Raw genomic sequence first — 16634 nt, 5'->3', positions numbered from 1 at the left:
GTCTCCTCCATTCTTATGTTCTTATGAGACACTGTCGAGTCGAAGAAGTTCTCATTAGCTTGCATTTCAGGAACAACATGGTGGCATTGATTCGAGGTCTGCTTCTGGCACTGGTCGTCTGTGGTTGCCGTAACCAGCTTGCGGAGGTGGCACCCTGGTCTCCAGCGAAATATCTGTAAGTACTGCACGCACGCACACACATACACACTCATGCACACAAGCACACACATACACACACACGCACGCACATATGCACGCACACACGCACACACACACACACACGCACATAGGCACACACACGCACATATGCACGCACACACACACACACACACACACACACACACACACACACACACACACACACACACACACACACACACACACACACACACACACAAACACATCAAAATAAGTCTACCTTCCAAATAAGACATGTGCCCACCCTCTACCCACCCCTCATCCATTTGTATACTCTGGCATCTTAGCTCAATGTACATACATATGCATCCAACATATATGTATATATATATACATATATATATATATATATATATATATATATATATACATATTCTATTGAAGTCGACAGCAGTAACAGCATTATTCAATTTGCAGTTTGCTTTTTCAATTTTTCTAACGGTGTTCCGATCTTCGTAGGCGAGGGTACTAAGTAAGTTTCTAAAATCCATAATAACTCGAGACGTCTTTCGGCCTTCACTCGGCCATCTTCAGGAGTGTAAATATAGATGTGTTAGGTTGAAATGGTATTTGGCTTATGTTGGAACTGGGGGAGGTGACCTTTAGTGGAAGGTGGAGCTCCGTGGGGTGCTTTCTGTCTAAGTCCTTGTGGCGCTCCGTGTGTTGCTTGTGAGTTTCTAGCTGAAGGAAGAGTGGAAATGGGCATTTGTTGAATGTTGATGGCAGGTTTTAAGTTGTGAATATACACAGCTTCCGTCATTCGTAATCTCCTGGTGTCATGTTCATTGTGTAGGATTGGTGTATTTTCTTCCATCATTTTTCTACTCAATGTTTGCCCATGTGTCCTGTCGTTCTGGCGGCGTATCGCTTCATCCAGTAAGTGCGCTGTGATTCTTTTAGACAGTGTGGTGGTAGTGAAACCCATATACCTGGTAGGTAGGCGACTGCAGTCACCAATATTACAAGTACAGTATATTGGTATACTAGGTTCACTTTTTGAAGTGTATTTGTTTGTGGGAGACAGCTGTTCTTCGTTACTAGGTTTGAAGTTCGTTTGGATTTGTAATAAATTGTGAGTTTGATGTGTGTGTCGGGATCGGTGGGTTTAACATTACGCTGTATAATGCTCCGCATGACTTTCTCGTCTTGTTTGTAAGCAGAAGACATAACGTTTTTATAATATAAATTGATGGTCGGGTGGTTGTCCACGTGTGTCTCTTGGGCCATGAAAGTGTCCAGTCGTCTTCTTATGACATTGTCTATCTCTTCTTTCTTGTAGCCGTTGTTGGAAAGTAGTTGAGAGATTCTTTTCAATTCAGCGTTGGTAGCAGTCCATGTAGAGCAGTGTGTGAACGCACGCTTGACAAAAGAATTGATCACACTGCGTCGATATCTCTCAGGACATTCGCTGGCGCCATTTAAACAAAATCCTAAATTGGGCGGTTTGACGTACACTTCCGTGGAAAAACTATCTGTGCCTCTGTGTACAACGGTGTCGAGGAAGGGGAGTTTGCGTTCAATCTCAATTTCATGTGTGTAATTGAGTGAGGAGTTTTCCATGAACATCTCGATGATCTGAAAAACACTGTCGTCTGTGTCAGCGCTGATAAAGATATCATCTACATATCTTGCATAAATGGAGGGCTTGAGTTGATGGTGTTGTGTAAATATCGTCTCTTCGATTGAGCCCATATAAGAATTATATTTACACAACACCATGAACTCAAGCCCTCCATTTATACAAGATATGTAGATGATATTTTTGCGTATTTCCAGCGAGCCCTATAGGAGGGTAATAGAAAATAGTTGGTCGGGACTCATAGATAAGGGTAGACAAGTAAGGTAGATAGAGGGGTAAGTGGCGAGAATTTAATTTTTATGAATTGGATGTTTGGTAAACAACAGTCGTAAGCGAAAGAATTGCACAACCTTGCTCCTCGCCTAAAGTTTACAAACAACCGCTGGGGACCCAATTTGAGTGTTGTATTATGCAGAAGTAACATTATGTAAATTAAGTCGGTGGTGCATTGATTTCGAGATTGTTTGACCAAGCAATATTGCTTAAGAGGTTTGTAACAGCCTTTCCGATTGGAGAAAGGGTGGAGGACAAAATTCAATTGGTTCATGGGAGTAAAGTCGCGCCCTTAGGGGAGATACTTAGATGTAAAAGTAAAGATAATTGGACTAAAGAAATAATGACATCAATGCGAACTGACGTAGTGATCAAATAGAGAATACCAGAGGGGAGTCCTCTGGTGTAGCTAAGACTAGCACATTGTAGAAGAATTAGTGAAGAAAATCCAAAGGAATTTGTGAATGACTTTCTTCCGTAAAGACAGTGAGGAAAAAAATAGAAAGTGAGAGACGAAATACAATACTATAGAAGGGAACAATAAACAGTGGTAACGTGTGTGTGTGTGTGTGTGTGTGTGATTCACCTTGGTCTATGGATCACGTGCTGGACTCGTGATCGACAGCTATTTCCCTCCCGAAAGAGAGCTCAGAGCTCGTATGACCGATCTATGGGTAAATGCTATGACCTTACATGCAAACACACAAACACAACTCCCGCCTACGAGAGTTGGAGTAGCGACTCGAAGCGCGGTGATACTGAAATAATTTCAGCCCTGGGCAGGATTCAAACCAGGTACCGCCAGTACTGCTATATTTACAGTCTAGGACTCTACCAACCGCGCCACACACCGAGTCGGGGGTAAGTGTGTGTGTGTGTGTGTGTGTGTGTGTGTGTGTGTGTGTGTGTGTGTGTGTGTGTGTTTCACCTTGGTCTTTGGATCACGTGTTGGACTCGTGATCGACAGCTATTTCCCTCCCGGAAGAGAGCTCAGAGCTCGTATGACCGATCTATGGGTAAATGCTATGACCTTACATGTACACACACAAACAACTCCCGCCCACGAGAGTTGGAGTAACGACTCGAAGCGCAGTGATACTGAAATAATGTCAGCCCTGGGCAGGATTCGAACCAGGTACCGCCAGTACCGCTATACTGACAGTCTAGGACTCTACCAACCGGGTCACCGAGTCGGAGGTAAGTGTGTGTGTGTGTGTGTGTGTGTGTGTGTGTGTGTGTGTGTGTGTGTGTTTCACCTTGGTCTTTGGATCACGTGTTGGACTCGTGATTGACAGCTATTTCCCTCCCGGAAGAGAGCTCAGAGCTCGTATGACCGATCTATGGGTAAATGCTATGACCTTACATGCACACACACAAACAACTCCCGCCCACGAGAGTTGGAGTAACGACTCGAAGCGCAGTGATACTGAAATAATGTCAGCCCTGGGCAGGATTCGAACCAGGTACCGCCAGTACCGCTATACTGACAGTCTAGGACTCTACCAACCGGGTCACCGAGTCGGAGGTGTGTGTGTGTGTGTGTTTCACCTTGGTCTTTGGATCACGTGTTGGACTCGTGATTGACAGCTATTTCCCTCCCGGAAGAGAGCTCAGAGCTCGTATGACCGATCTATGGGTAAATGCTATGCCCTTACATGCTATGACCTTACACACAGCTCCCGCCCGCGAGAGCTGGAGTAACGGCTCAAAGCGCAGTGATACTGAAATAATGTCAGCCCTGGGCAGGATTCGAACCAGGTACCGCCAGTACCGCTATACTGACAGTCTAGGACTCTACCAACTGCGCCACCGAGTCGAGTGTGTGTGTGTTAGTGAGTGTGTGAGTGTATGAGTGTGTAAGTGAGTGAGCGAGTGTGTGTGTGCGTGTGTGTGTGTGTCTGTGCGTGCGTGTGTGTGTCTGTGCGTGCGTGTGTGTGTCTGTGCGTGCGTGTGTGTGTCTGTGCGTGCGTGTGTGTGCGTGCGTGTGTGTGTCTGTGCGTGCGTGTGTGTGTGTGTGTGTGTCTGCGTGCGTGTGTGTGTGTCTGCGTGCGTGTGTCTGTGCGTGCGTGTGTGCGCGCGTGCGTGTGTGTGTCTGTGCGTGCGTGTCTGTGCGTGCGTGTGTGCGTGCGTGCGTGCCTGTGCCTGTGCGTGTGCGTGTGTGTGTGTGTGTATGCGTGTGCGTACGTGCGTATTCGGGTACGCGCGCATTTACTACAATTATAATACAAGGAAACTGTATGGATCCCAAATGATCACCTTGATAATTACGTACATTTTGTTGCCTCCTGTCGAGTCCGCAATTCCACCCACAACGATTTCCAAGTGCGTCGCATGCTGTCCTCTCTGTTCTCTTCTTTTCTCTCTTTCTGAAATGCCGATCATGTGCACTTTGATCCGTGCAGAGACCCTGTACTGAAGTTATCCCACAAGATAGTGTTCACTGCATAGTTAACAAGTCTATTCCATTCGTTAACCACTTTGTTAGTAAACCAGTTATTGCCTATTTCTTTCTTAAACCTTCCATTTCTATTGGAGTGGAGAATTAGAGGGCCACTACTCTGGATGTTTATTTGAGGGTGATGAAGTCATTAATATAGAAAGCTTCTCGTAGGGGGGAGACGGCGGGCATCACCGGGGCCCCCGAAGTTACCTCTCGTAGGGCCCGGAATCACATGTCCTGACCCAGTGGCGCGGTGCCTTTATATTCTCTCGTTGTGGGAGTCCGTGCTCGTGAGGACAATGGTTCCAAATACTTTCCACTTGAAGGTGCCAAAAGTGGCGTCTTGAGAGGCTAGCGGTCATCATCTCTACGTAAGAAGGTCGAGTCCACAGTCCTCGCCTTGCTAAATATCTATGTAAATGATGTTTTTCCTCTAGAGAGGCCCAGGCAAAGGGAAGTTGTCTTTTATTATGAGGTTGAAAGATTTATTGCATTGGAAGAGTATTATCAAAGTTATATATTTACCCTCTGATGTGGTTTTAACACTCCATCACTCGCGTCGGTTTTGTAGGCGGATATTACCTGGTTCCCGTAGAAAAGTTTTTTTTTTTAAGCGTCGACGAGGGGAGTTTGTTCATGGTACCATAGTTTTTGTTTTCGCTCTACTGGGTAATTAAGGAAATCATTGTTAACGACTTGAGAGGTTCGCTCTAGTTTGTGCTGAACTAGTGGTCAGTCAGAACAGCGAGTGCCCTCCTGAGGTATGCATTCATTGTCGACTTTATATTTCAGGGGGCACTCACCGTCCCTGTAGACATCGCCCGTTGTTGCCTCAACATATATACTTCTACAGGAACAATTTTTCAAGTGCTCTCACCGCTTCTGGAAAACTACATAATCAGATGAAGTCATTTTTTCTCCTCGGACACTATTTATATTTTTTATGAGGAAAATGCGCTGCCGTTCCTAGAAGAGGATCCACTCCGCTGGCGTCACGCAACCCTGTTTACGTTGGAACATGCTTCCCTCGAGTTTTTTTCGTTTTCGATTTCGTGAGAGACCCAACCCAGCCGAGCCCCAGCCAGCACCGCAGTGCACTATAGCCAAGCTTAGTGGAACACTGGTATGAAAAGACCCCTACCTCACCAAACCTTGGGAGGCCTGTGCAGAACAGCTAGCCCGCACCCACGGACCAGTTTCCCCAGCCGAGGACCTTGTACACTGCTTCGACTCTTCCGTCGGGTCCACAAGAAGTCTGGCTTGTGTTGTGCGTTTCGTTTGTTGCGTGCGCGCGCTAAACTAGTTGTATCTCAGTTACACTGTAAAGAAAACTCCATTTGTGGACCCAGGTCAGTCTGTACGGGTCGCAATCTATTACAGAATATTAAGATTGACTGGCTAATTGTAATTTCTTCAAAGTTACTTACTCAGGTTAGAATATATCAAAATCTAATCTCTTGCAATTTCACTTTGTTCTCCCCTTCCATTTCTCCACATTTTGCATGTGCGTGCGCGTGCACACTTGCTTGTCTCCGCGACTGATTTCATAGCCCGAGCGGACCTTCACGTTTGAATGATCACTATTCTAATTTCTTCATGGTTCTCTTAAGTAGCTATATTCTTTGTAACAAAGCAAATCATCTCCCGTGACAAATTTCTGCCTTCACTTCGTATGGGGTTTATCTAAAGAACAAGATACCGGGAAAGTGTTTATTCAATCATTACAGTATGAAATAGATATAAATATTACACTAGTTACTCTTGTAAGTACTCTGAAGAAAAAAAACTTTCAATGAAGACCACCACCGTGCAGAGTAGAAATGGGTTTTCCCATGGGCGTTAGGAGGGGGAAGGTAAGGGGAGGAGGGGGAGGGGAGGAAGGGGAGGGGAGGAGGGGAAGGGGGCAGTTGCACCCCCGTCCCTTAGGAATCCAAGGCGTCTTGAAACTTTGCCGGTTGTTATGGATAATTTCGCTAAATGCTCAAGTTATAGTATATCAGTGCACGAGTGATGAAAATAAAAATCTATCTCCTGCAGATAATACACCCATGCGGCCAATTTCAAGTGTGTATCCTGATAAAACTACCATTAATCATAAGTGTTTGATTTCACTCCCCCCCCCCCCTACAAAAATTCTTGCGGACACCCCTGGGGCTTTTCATCTGGAGGGAACCTCTCCCCCTAGTATCGGAAGAAAGGTGGTGGGGCATATCTCCGGGGGGCACAGACACACCTCCCTGCGTCTTCGAAAAAGCAGCACTTTGACTTTGGCCCGCAGTGTGATGGGTTACTGCACGGGAAGTAAGCTGCTGGACATGGCGACCTGACACAAACCGCACCAGTCTGGTAGGGGAACGACCGTCCACACGAGTTGTTGCCTGTGAAAGATGCGGGCAAGGAGTAGAATTAACTTTTTTTTTCAATCTGGGTATTATAGGCACAAGTTATTGGTCCCATTAGTATAAAAATGCACAAGTGAATAAAGAAATTAATACATTAGATAAACCATAAAATACAAACAATTACATTAGATAAACCATGTATATAAACAATTACAAAAGTTAAAACGGTTAAGACAATTTGAGAAATTGTACGAACAATCGGACGAGGACAAGTTAGTTCCAAATCTAAATCTCTTCTATGCGTCACCGGCCATGAAGATTATAGCAACCTAACATAGCGGGAAAGGAAAAAATTCGCCGCGGCGATGGAAGACAGGGGACGCGGCACGCTCTCGACGTTCAAATGTACAATCAATCCGCATTGCAATAAAATATAAAATTCAATAAAACTAAAGTAGAATGGGCTTAGACCGATGCATACTTTCTACTTGGGAATAACAAAGGGAGAACAGACAATCCATCCTTACATCGTGGTCCACGGGCTTCGACCTGCACACAGAAGGCTACCAGCAGGCTGCACACAAGAGCCACGGACACCGCTGTCATCTTCGTCATCCTTATCGTCTTGTCAGTAACCCTGAACGTCTTCACCGGGATCGGCACGAGTGGGTCAGCTCCTGTTCAACAGTCACAGTTTAGTACAATGGCATCATCAACTTCTTAGGAGAGAAAAAAACTGTCAGCGACAATACCTTTCGAAGATTTAGGAACAAGGTTAGTTTTCGATCAACATGCCACGAGAATGACCATCGATTGGATCGTCTTTCCTACCTCGATCATAGAGCTTCACACGAAAATTATCCAAAACACCAATCACCACTTCAGTAGACCCAATGTCTGACTATGTTCAATAGAGGCGGTGTTGCTACAGTTTATAATGCCTGCCGTCACAAGTAGCCTAGGAAGGAGTAACTAAAACGAGACATCAGGAGGGGAAGGGGGAGAGGGGAGGCTAGCGTAGTGGAGACTGTTAGGGGGTGTTTACGTGCGAATGATTTTGACGCAGACCAAAAGGATTTCTCCCACTTTTTTTTTTCTGCATGAGGGGACGGGGGGGGGGGGAGGCGCCGCCGAAAGTGAAGCGGCCTTGCTGTGGATGCCCAGTCTACACCAGTGGTTCCCAACCTGTGGTCTATGGAACCCCTAAGTGTCCTTGGGGGTTTGTTTACAAGTGGGGCCGTCTATTATTAGTGGGTGCAAAACGATTAGATTTAGTGTTGAAGTTATGTTCACGAGGTTAACGAACAGCAATTCATAAGCACAGGGTACGCGTGAAAACAGGTTGAGAACCACGGTTGTACACGAAGACCTAAAATGGCAGGGGGAAGAGGGTGGTGGATGGGAGTGAAATGGCTTCGACTTAGCTACCTCACTTATAAAGGGGGAAAATACTCTTGTATATAGAAAATTGGTTGAAACCAGTTTCAACTAGTTACGAAGTGAAGATGATGGTGGATGGGAGTGAAATGGGTGGGAGTTGGTACGTGTCTTTGATTCGGCTACCTCACTTATAAAGGGGAAAAAACTCTTGTATATATAGAAACTTGGTTGAAACCAGTTGCAACTAGTTACGAAGTGAAGAGAATATCGATATACGATCTTCTCGCTTAGGTTAGGTTATCAGGGTTGAGATTGTACAAATTATAACTGGGGTGGGAATTCTACAGTTGCTCAGTGGGGGGATTCTACAATTGAATGTAGTCGAGTAGATACTCTAAAATGATTCAGTGTGTGTGTGGGGGGGGGGTTGTACAATTAACCTCACTATTCTTGCTTTTGGAACAAACAAAGACTTAGGTGACGAGGACCTTTGATCAAGTCTTGCGTAGTGTGTGTGTGCACCTACACGGAGACAATGGCTGCTATAGTCCCTTGATGTTCTCGTCCACTAAGTCTCCACCTACTGGGCGACTGACCAGTGACCACCGCGTCTGCGGCTACAACCCGTTTTCTTTTTCCGGCGCATGCGCATTGGGCTTGGCCCTGTTAATGGGTGGTTTACACCAAAGACTATATTGTCTTTGGTTTATACGGTCAAACGGTGCGTTGTTCGACAACCAAGTACCCCGTTCACACGTTCACACATCACTTTAAACACGTGTCTGTCGAACCGCGTTCGACGAACCGTTTGACCGTGTAACCCCCCCTTAACATTAATGGTTCCAATGGCCGTTGTTGAAACCGCGGCGGTTTCTTTTTTTCTTTTCTTTTTTAATTATTACGCAATAGTGTCATACAGTGGGGGAGGTTTTCATAATGAACGTAGGAAGGGAACTAGGATACACATGCTTACACACGTACACATACACTTATGTATATACACACTTATACACATACATACAATACATGAGTTGCAGGTAACATAATATAGGACACTGGGTATTGTACATTCATTCAAAAGGGAAGTAAGCTAGATGTGTCACGCAGGGTCAGGTATCATGAAAACCCACCAAAGCGGGGGTAACGGACAAGTATTTCATCTAATTTTGACGCAGCCCGAAGGGGTTTCTCCCCGTCTTCTCCTTTATGCATGGGGGGACGGAGAGGGGGGTCGCCGATTTAATGAAGCGGCCTTGCTGTGGATGTGCTGTGTCTTGCGACACTGCCTCTGACCCAGGGCAGTGGACAAGGTGCAGGGATGACCCGTCATCCAGGAGGTGCTAAGATGAGAGGGAGGGTGGAGGGGTGTGGAGTGTATTCAGGGATGGAATGGTTGGGAATGATTTTATGCCTTTTCCTTTTTGGCTACCTCCCTTGTAAGGGTGAAAAAGCCTTGGTATATGTATGTATGTATATTTTGTGTTAGGAGATGACGACAGATGACATCTAATGGTAGTCCCTGGGGTAGTAGATGTCTTACAGTGGGGCACGCTAGGCAGTAGTGTTCGATGGTGTTGGCTAGTGGAGTGCGGCATGGGCGACATTCTGTGAATACAGGCTCGCCCTCCACTCCGGCGACCTGCCACGGTGGACGGTAGTCTAGCCGGAGTCGGGCCGAGACAACATTGTGGCGACGAACCATAAGTCCTCTGCGACGGTACGAGTATTTGTGGCGGCATACGGATTCGCAGTGGGTGATAGTGACACTGAAGGGTCTCTCGGTGTTCCGACGACGCTGCTCGGGTAGAAGTGCAGCTGGGCGGTCCCTGGTGAGGTAATATGGCAGGGAGAGAGATCGTCCATCACTACGACGGGAGAGTCGGCAGGCTTCCTTTGCTAGGCGGTCCACTTTGGTATTATGATGTAATCCTACATGAGAGGGAATCCAAATAAATTTGATGCAGATACTGCGAATAGTCAGTAGGGATAGAAAGGGAAGGATTTGTTGTACAACAGAAGGGTGAGTAGGATGAATAGCGGAGAGGGACTGCAGTGCAGGTTTAGAGTCACAAGGAACCAATTTGGCCTGACTAGGGTTGAGCTAGGGCGAAAATTTTTGCTATCAAATTACATCATTTTGATCCTAAGTTTATATGTATATATATATATATATATATATATATATATATATATATATATATATATATATGTATGTAATACTGATGACCCACTTTCGGAGAAGAATCAGCGAAGATATAGCGATCTGTATATTTCGATCACTTACTGTGATCCTCTTCAGAAGATATGAGTTATAGAGTAGAGAACAATGTGTATTTATACTGAAACAGTGAGGTAGCAAGAAGGGACGGTGGCACAGGTCACATGTCCGGCACGCATTGCTTGGACCTTGGTGGCTCAGGTCACGTGTCCGGCGTTGCATGGACCTTGGTGATTTTTGTCCACCGCTATTGTAGATGGTAACATTTTATTTATAGCAAAAGAAGAAATACAATCAGGTGTATTTCTTCTTTTGCTATAAACGCCATTCCCTCATCTTGTAAGTACTATTCCCCAAATATGTTATATCATCGTAATCGCTTTAATTTTTGTGTTCACACTTGTATGTTTGTAATTTATATTTTCCAGCTTTTCCTGAAGCTGTCTCTGTGTAGACGAAATGTTGAATATTATATAGATGTTCTTGGTGAACTTGTCTTTGCTCACCCTTCGAATGACCGGATCCTTGTTGGAAAATTTGAAAATATATATAAGAAGATTATCAACAGTCAGAATGCTGTCGATTTCAATACTACTTAAATATATATATACATACATGTATCAAAGGCTTTTCCCCTTTACAAGTGAAGTAGCCATAAAAACAAAGGAATAAAATCCACTCTCACCCTTCCATCCCCATATATTCCACTCCCATTTACAACCTCCCTCCCTCTTATCTTGGCTCCTCCTGGATGACAAGTCATCCTTGCACCTCGCCCACTGACCTGGGTCAGAAGCAGTGGAGGAAAAGAGAAGACTGGGCTGCGTCAAATTATTTTTATACATACTCCCTAACCCCCATCCTCTCCCTTTCATGCAGTACAGCATCATCCATACACAACCATTCTACATTCACCCCTATCTCCTGTCTTCTCCCACCCTTTCTCAACAGACGTTCCCCTCTTTCCCAATGCCCCTTTTACCCCATCCATCCATCTCATCCTTGGTCGCTCCCTCATGTTCACTCCTTCCACCTCTACCTTCCACACCTCTTTTACTAATCTATCTTCACTCATTCTTTCCATGTGTCCAAACCATCCTAATACTCTTTCATCAACACTATCTCCCAACTCCCTTCCCACCCCTGTTCTTCTCCTCACCTTCTCGTTTCTCATTCTATCCAGCTCAGTAACCCCAATCATACACTGATTTGACTTGCCTCCGCCGAGGCCACAAGAAGTCTGGCTTGGGTGTTGTGTGTTTTGTTTGTTGCGTGCACGTGCACACATTAAACTAGTACCAATTTACAGAAAAAACTCCGTTTATAGGCCCAGGTCGCAATCTACTAAACAGAAAATTAATTTCCGCTTGACTAGCTAACTGTACCTTTTTCAAAGTTACTTCTTCTTCAAGCATATTCATTTCTAGTTGTTTTGTAATCTTACTTTGTTCTACAATTTCATATCTCCACATTCTGCATGTATGCGTGCGTGCGCACGTATGTGCGCGCATGCACTTTTGCATGTCTGCGCAACTGATTCCTTAGCCTCTGCTGACCTTCACCTTTCTACTATCTCTTGATGCAGATATTTTCATAGTTTTCTCTAAAGTAGCTATATTATTTGTAACAAAGCAAATCATCTCCTGTGACCAAGACTTTTGCCTTCGCTCCCTATGGGTTTTTATCTAAAAAAGAACAAGATTTCGGAAAGCATTTATTCAATCATTACAGTGTGAAATCGATATAAAGATTACACTGGTTTCTCTTATAAGTACCCTGAAGAAAACTTCCAATGAAAACCACCACCAATATGCAGAGTAGAAATGGGTTTTCTCATGGGCTATTGTACGAGTATATCAGTGTAATGTTGGTGAAATTTGAAATGTAACGCGTGTAGATAATGTAAATATATGGCTATGCGGCCAATTTGAAGCATCTTGATATATCTCTATACCATTAACCATACATGCAAAATATCCTTAATTATGCCAAGCCTACTAAAATTCTTGCCCCACCGCCTCCACGAAAACTCCTGCGGACCCCCCAGGAGCTTCTCATCTCCAAGAGACCTTTGTATCTAATATGGCTTAAATGGGGAACCTTCGGAGGCACACACACACTTCTCCTCAGGACGGTGAAAGCATCATTTTGACTCTGACATGCAGTCTGAGGAGGAGCGACACGGTTGGTAAGCCGACGGACACGGCGGAGTGATACAATTGGGAACAGACCTATAGGGCCGCCACCATCCACATTTCAGGCCTGTGAAAGTAGTGCCATTTAAAATTTTGAAGAAAAAAAAAATTAATAAGTACAAAGAGGTGGGCAGAGAGTAAATTTTGGCATCTTTTTTCATCTGGGTTCTATACACACTAAATTAGTAGTCCCACTGGGACAGAAATACATGAGTGAATGAACAAATAAAAATAGATTAGATGAACCATAGAATGCACAAATAATTACAGAGGTTAGAACACAGTTAAAACAATTTGAAAAATTGTATGAACAATCAAATCAAATTATAGCTAAGCTCCAAATTCTTTACTTGCACCAGCAGCCATGAAGATTACAATTGAACCTAACATGGGGGGGGGGGGGGTTATAAAAGAAAAATCGGCGCCGCGATGGAAGATAAGGTATACGGCACGCTCTCGACGCTCAAGTGTACAAATTAACCCGCATTGCAAAAACAATAGAAGAAAATGAAGAAGTAAATAAATCTATGAAATTACAGGAGAATGAGCTTAACAGACCAATGTGTATTTTCTCCTGGGGAATAACTGAAAGGGAGAACAAAGACAATCCATCCTTACATGGTGGTCGTTGGCTTTCGACCTGCACGGAGAAGGCCGCCAGCAGGCTGCACACAAGAGCCACGGAAACCGCTGTCGTCTTCGTCATCCTCATCGTCTTGTCGGTGACCTTGAACGTCTTCTTCACCGGGATCGACACGTGCGGGTCAACTCCTGTTCAACAGTCACACCTCATAGAGCATAGACATCAACTTCTTAAAATAAAAGACAAAATATTTGATCTTGCGTGGGAGTAGAGGCGACATTGCTACAGTGTATGCATGTGCCGCCACGAGTATGAAAGAGTAACTGAAACGGGACTTCAGGAGGAGGAGGAGGAGGGGAGGTTAAGCGTTTTTTGGTGGCGTGAGGAGGGTAAGGTGGGGAAGAGGGGAGCTTCAGCGTTTCGTTATGTCCACACTCTTTGTCACCAGGCAACTTTATTTTACCAAAGGGGAAAAAATCACAATGACTCGACAGGATTAGATATATGCATCAACACTTGCAGTACTTTACTGCCGGGCGATATCATTCAGACGGCGGGAAATCACGTTTACTTCATGTCCAATTCAAAAGACAAGAAAATTAGAGTACACCTCTCCAAGTATCCCAGTAATTAATGAGCCTACTTAAGTTTGTATATACACATACATACACATACACATGCATGCAGATAAATACACGCATACTGCGGTTATGCATAGATGTACTATCGTTGTTAGCGGCGGGGCCCCGTAGAGATGTTTGACGGTAGTTAGCTATGGAGAAGGAGCGTGAGTGTTCTTTCAGGATGAATGAAAAGGTTTTAGGTATATATATATATATATATATATATATATATATATATATATATATATTGATAAGTATTTTAGACAAATTATTTGGATGATGGAGAACATAAAAAACAGGGGAAGGCTCGGAACCGAGCCTTCCCCTGTGTTTATGTTCTCCATCATCCAAATAATATATATATATATATATATGTATATATGCAGTATCTATCTATACAGTTCCCAATGGTGTAATGAACGTCAGTGTTAAGACTACTGTTAGGGTCAATTGTAGAATCCCCCCTCCCTCCTCACAGACACACATGTACTTGGGTTGGAGATAGTGTTGCTGGGGTGGACATTCTACAGTTGATCATGTCTTGTGATACTTTTCAAATGGAGGTTATTCCTTTGCTGCGTGAGGACACTTTACCTGTAATTAGCTACGTAAAACTGATTGAAACCAGTTTCAACTGGTTACGAACTGAAAATGAAATCCGCATTCCTGATTACACAATCTTCTCGTTTAGGTTAGGCTGAGTTAGGTTAGGTTATGCTTAGATATGGTTAAGTTAGGTTGTCGGGGTTGAGATTGTACAATTGAGTGTAGCTGGGATGGAGATTCTACAGTTGGAAAGGAGTTCTACAATTGAATGTAGCTGTTAGCGAACACAGTACAAGACGTAGTTCACTTACGAGGGTGATTCGAAGAGAAAAATGTCTGAACCCATTTCGTACAGACGTTATAAAGAATAGGTTTATCTACTTCAAGAAACAGCCACTGCTTGGGATCGGAGGGAAGTGCAGGGATTCGAACCCACAGCTAAGCGAATATGAGACCAGCTCGCTTACCATTACGCCACCAGCGCAGGATTACATTGCAACTCTCTCTCTCTTTCTCTCTCTCTCTCTTTCTCTCTCCTACTTACATCATATATGAGAGAAAATAGAATTTTCATTTTATTGCGCATAATATTCCCTTTTTAGTTTTACCTCCGAAAACTAGAATATTTACAGAATTCAATCTGAACAGTAATATACTTGCGCACCTTTTTTAATTTTGCACATACCAGTGATATGTAAAAACACCTTTTTTCAGGCCATGAGAGCATGTTTACGGATCTATATATGTTTCGTATTTTTTGACGAAAATTATCATCATTTATGGTCACCAAAGGCATACATTTCGTATTTTCTGAACACCTGATATTGGTTGTGTTTTGATCCATGCAGTATCCATCTATACATTTCACAATTTTTCTCCACATTGCGTTCAGAGAGTTTATGATTGTGATTACACCTTGGGTAGTTTTGCTAGTCTAGTGAAGTTCCTGGCACGGTATCTTAAGCTGTGGCCCTTGAAATAATCGCCGTGTGTACGCGCAGTCCTGTCTCACCTGTATAGTATGTGTTCGGGTTGGGGTCTTCTGCACACTGGTCACCGGCTGTGAACGCGAGGGCCACTTATAACGTGACAGCACACGTGCGGTTACCAGTAGGCATATTACACAAACACATAGACACACCGACCCACCCACCCACACACACACACACACACACACACACACACACACACACACACATACACACACACACGTTGTTTCGCAGCAGTGTTCATAGTTGTGCTGGACACCGATTGCACACGTATGTACAACTCTTCTCATTACTGTAAGTTTATGTTGGGGAGAGGGAAGGGGTGAACTGAAAAAAGCCAAGGCTTAATAGCAATGACACTGATAAAGAAGACATGGCACAATCCTCAACCTCCGCCACCCAGCCCCCTCTCTTCCGCCCACTGCTCTTTACCAAAGAGAGAGGTAGGGAAGGATGAGGAAGGGAGGATGCAGTTCTTAGTATGAGGTCGGGGTTCCCCCTCCCAAGAGCTGTGGAAGTTACCCCCAAAACAAAGAGTGATTTTGACTGTACACACCAAAACAGTGATGAAGAGACATGGAAAGGTGGAGACTTAGGAGTGGGAGCCATATCGTCAGGCAACATCCTTTCATCGTCTTTGCTCAGACGAAGGCAGCCAAACGATCTTCCTCCACCGAGGAACGTGAGGGGTGTCAGGCCCCTTTGGCCGTGCGCAGAAGTCCAGGTTATGCCAGACCTGTAGACGGCTGGCGGGGGCGGGGTGCTTTTTTTTTCTAAATCTTAAACTTTTGACATCTACAGGAAGAATAACCACTTGTCACAATGAGTTCCCCACCGCCAAATCCTCTTTAGGGCATTAGTGCCGGGAATAGTAACAGACCATTGCTAGGACCGTTACAAACCAATTGTAATACGAGCAAATTGTATGGATTTGAAATGGTCACCTTGATTATTACTAAAATGTTGTTGCCTCTTGCGGCGTCCGCAGTTGCACCCACAACGATTTCCGAGTGCGTCGTGTGCTGACACCCTCCTTCCCCATCTCTCTCTCTCTCTCTCTCTCTTCCTCAGATGACGATTATGTACACTTTGATCCGTGCAGGGACCCTATACTATAGTTCTCCCACAAGTTTTGCCTACCGAAGCCTTGCCTGCCCGAGACGATGAGGACTAAGTCGTCGGCATAGCTGAGAAGCGCCGTGCCAACTCGGAAAGGTAGGTTAACCAGATGTTTCATTAGGAAGTTGAAGAGGATGGTGCTGAGGACC

At 44.5% G+C, this 16634-nt stretch overlaps 1 long non-coding RNA gene across 3 annotated transcripts; it reads right to left on the bottom strand.

The window, feature by feature from the left end:
• Positions 1 to 12127: 12127 nt before the first annotated feature.
• LOC143028233 (uncharacterized) lies at positions 12128 to 15493 on the bottom strand. Of its 3 annotated transcripts, none has more exons than XR_012966704.1 (3): positions 15390 to 15493; positions 13244 to 13396; positions 12128 to 12692 (listed from the first exon to the last, which is right to left on the bottom strand). It is a non-coding gene; the product is annotated as an uncharacterized LOC143028233 (long non-coding RNA). The 3 variants fall into 3 exon arrangements; XR_012966705.1 differs by having other exon boundaries at positions 13244 to 13434; positions 15390 to 15463; XR_012966703.1 differs by having other exon boundaries at positions 13244 to 13437; positions 15390 to 15446.
• Between the last annotated feature and the right edge of the window lie 1141 nt (positions 15494 to 16634).

The sequence above is a fragment of the Oratosquilla oratoria genome, chromosome 9 (assembly GCF_046742065.1).
Source record: "Oratosquilla oratoria isolate Oo_2021 chromosome 9, ASM4674206v1, whole genome shotgun sequence".
NCBI lineage: Eukaryota > Metazoa > Arthropoda > Malacostraca > Stomatopoda > Squillidae > Oratosquilla > Oratosquilla oratoria.
This window is presented reverse-complemented; position numbering and strand designations above follow the sequence as displayed.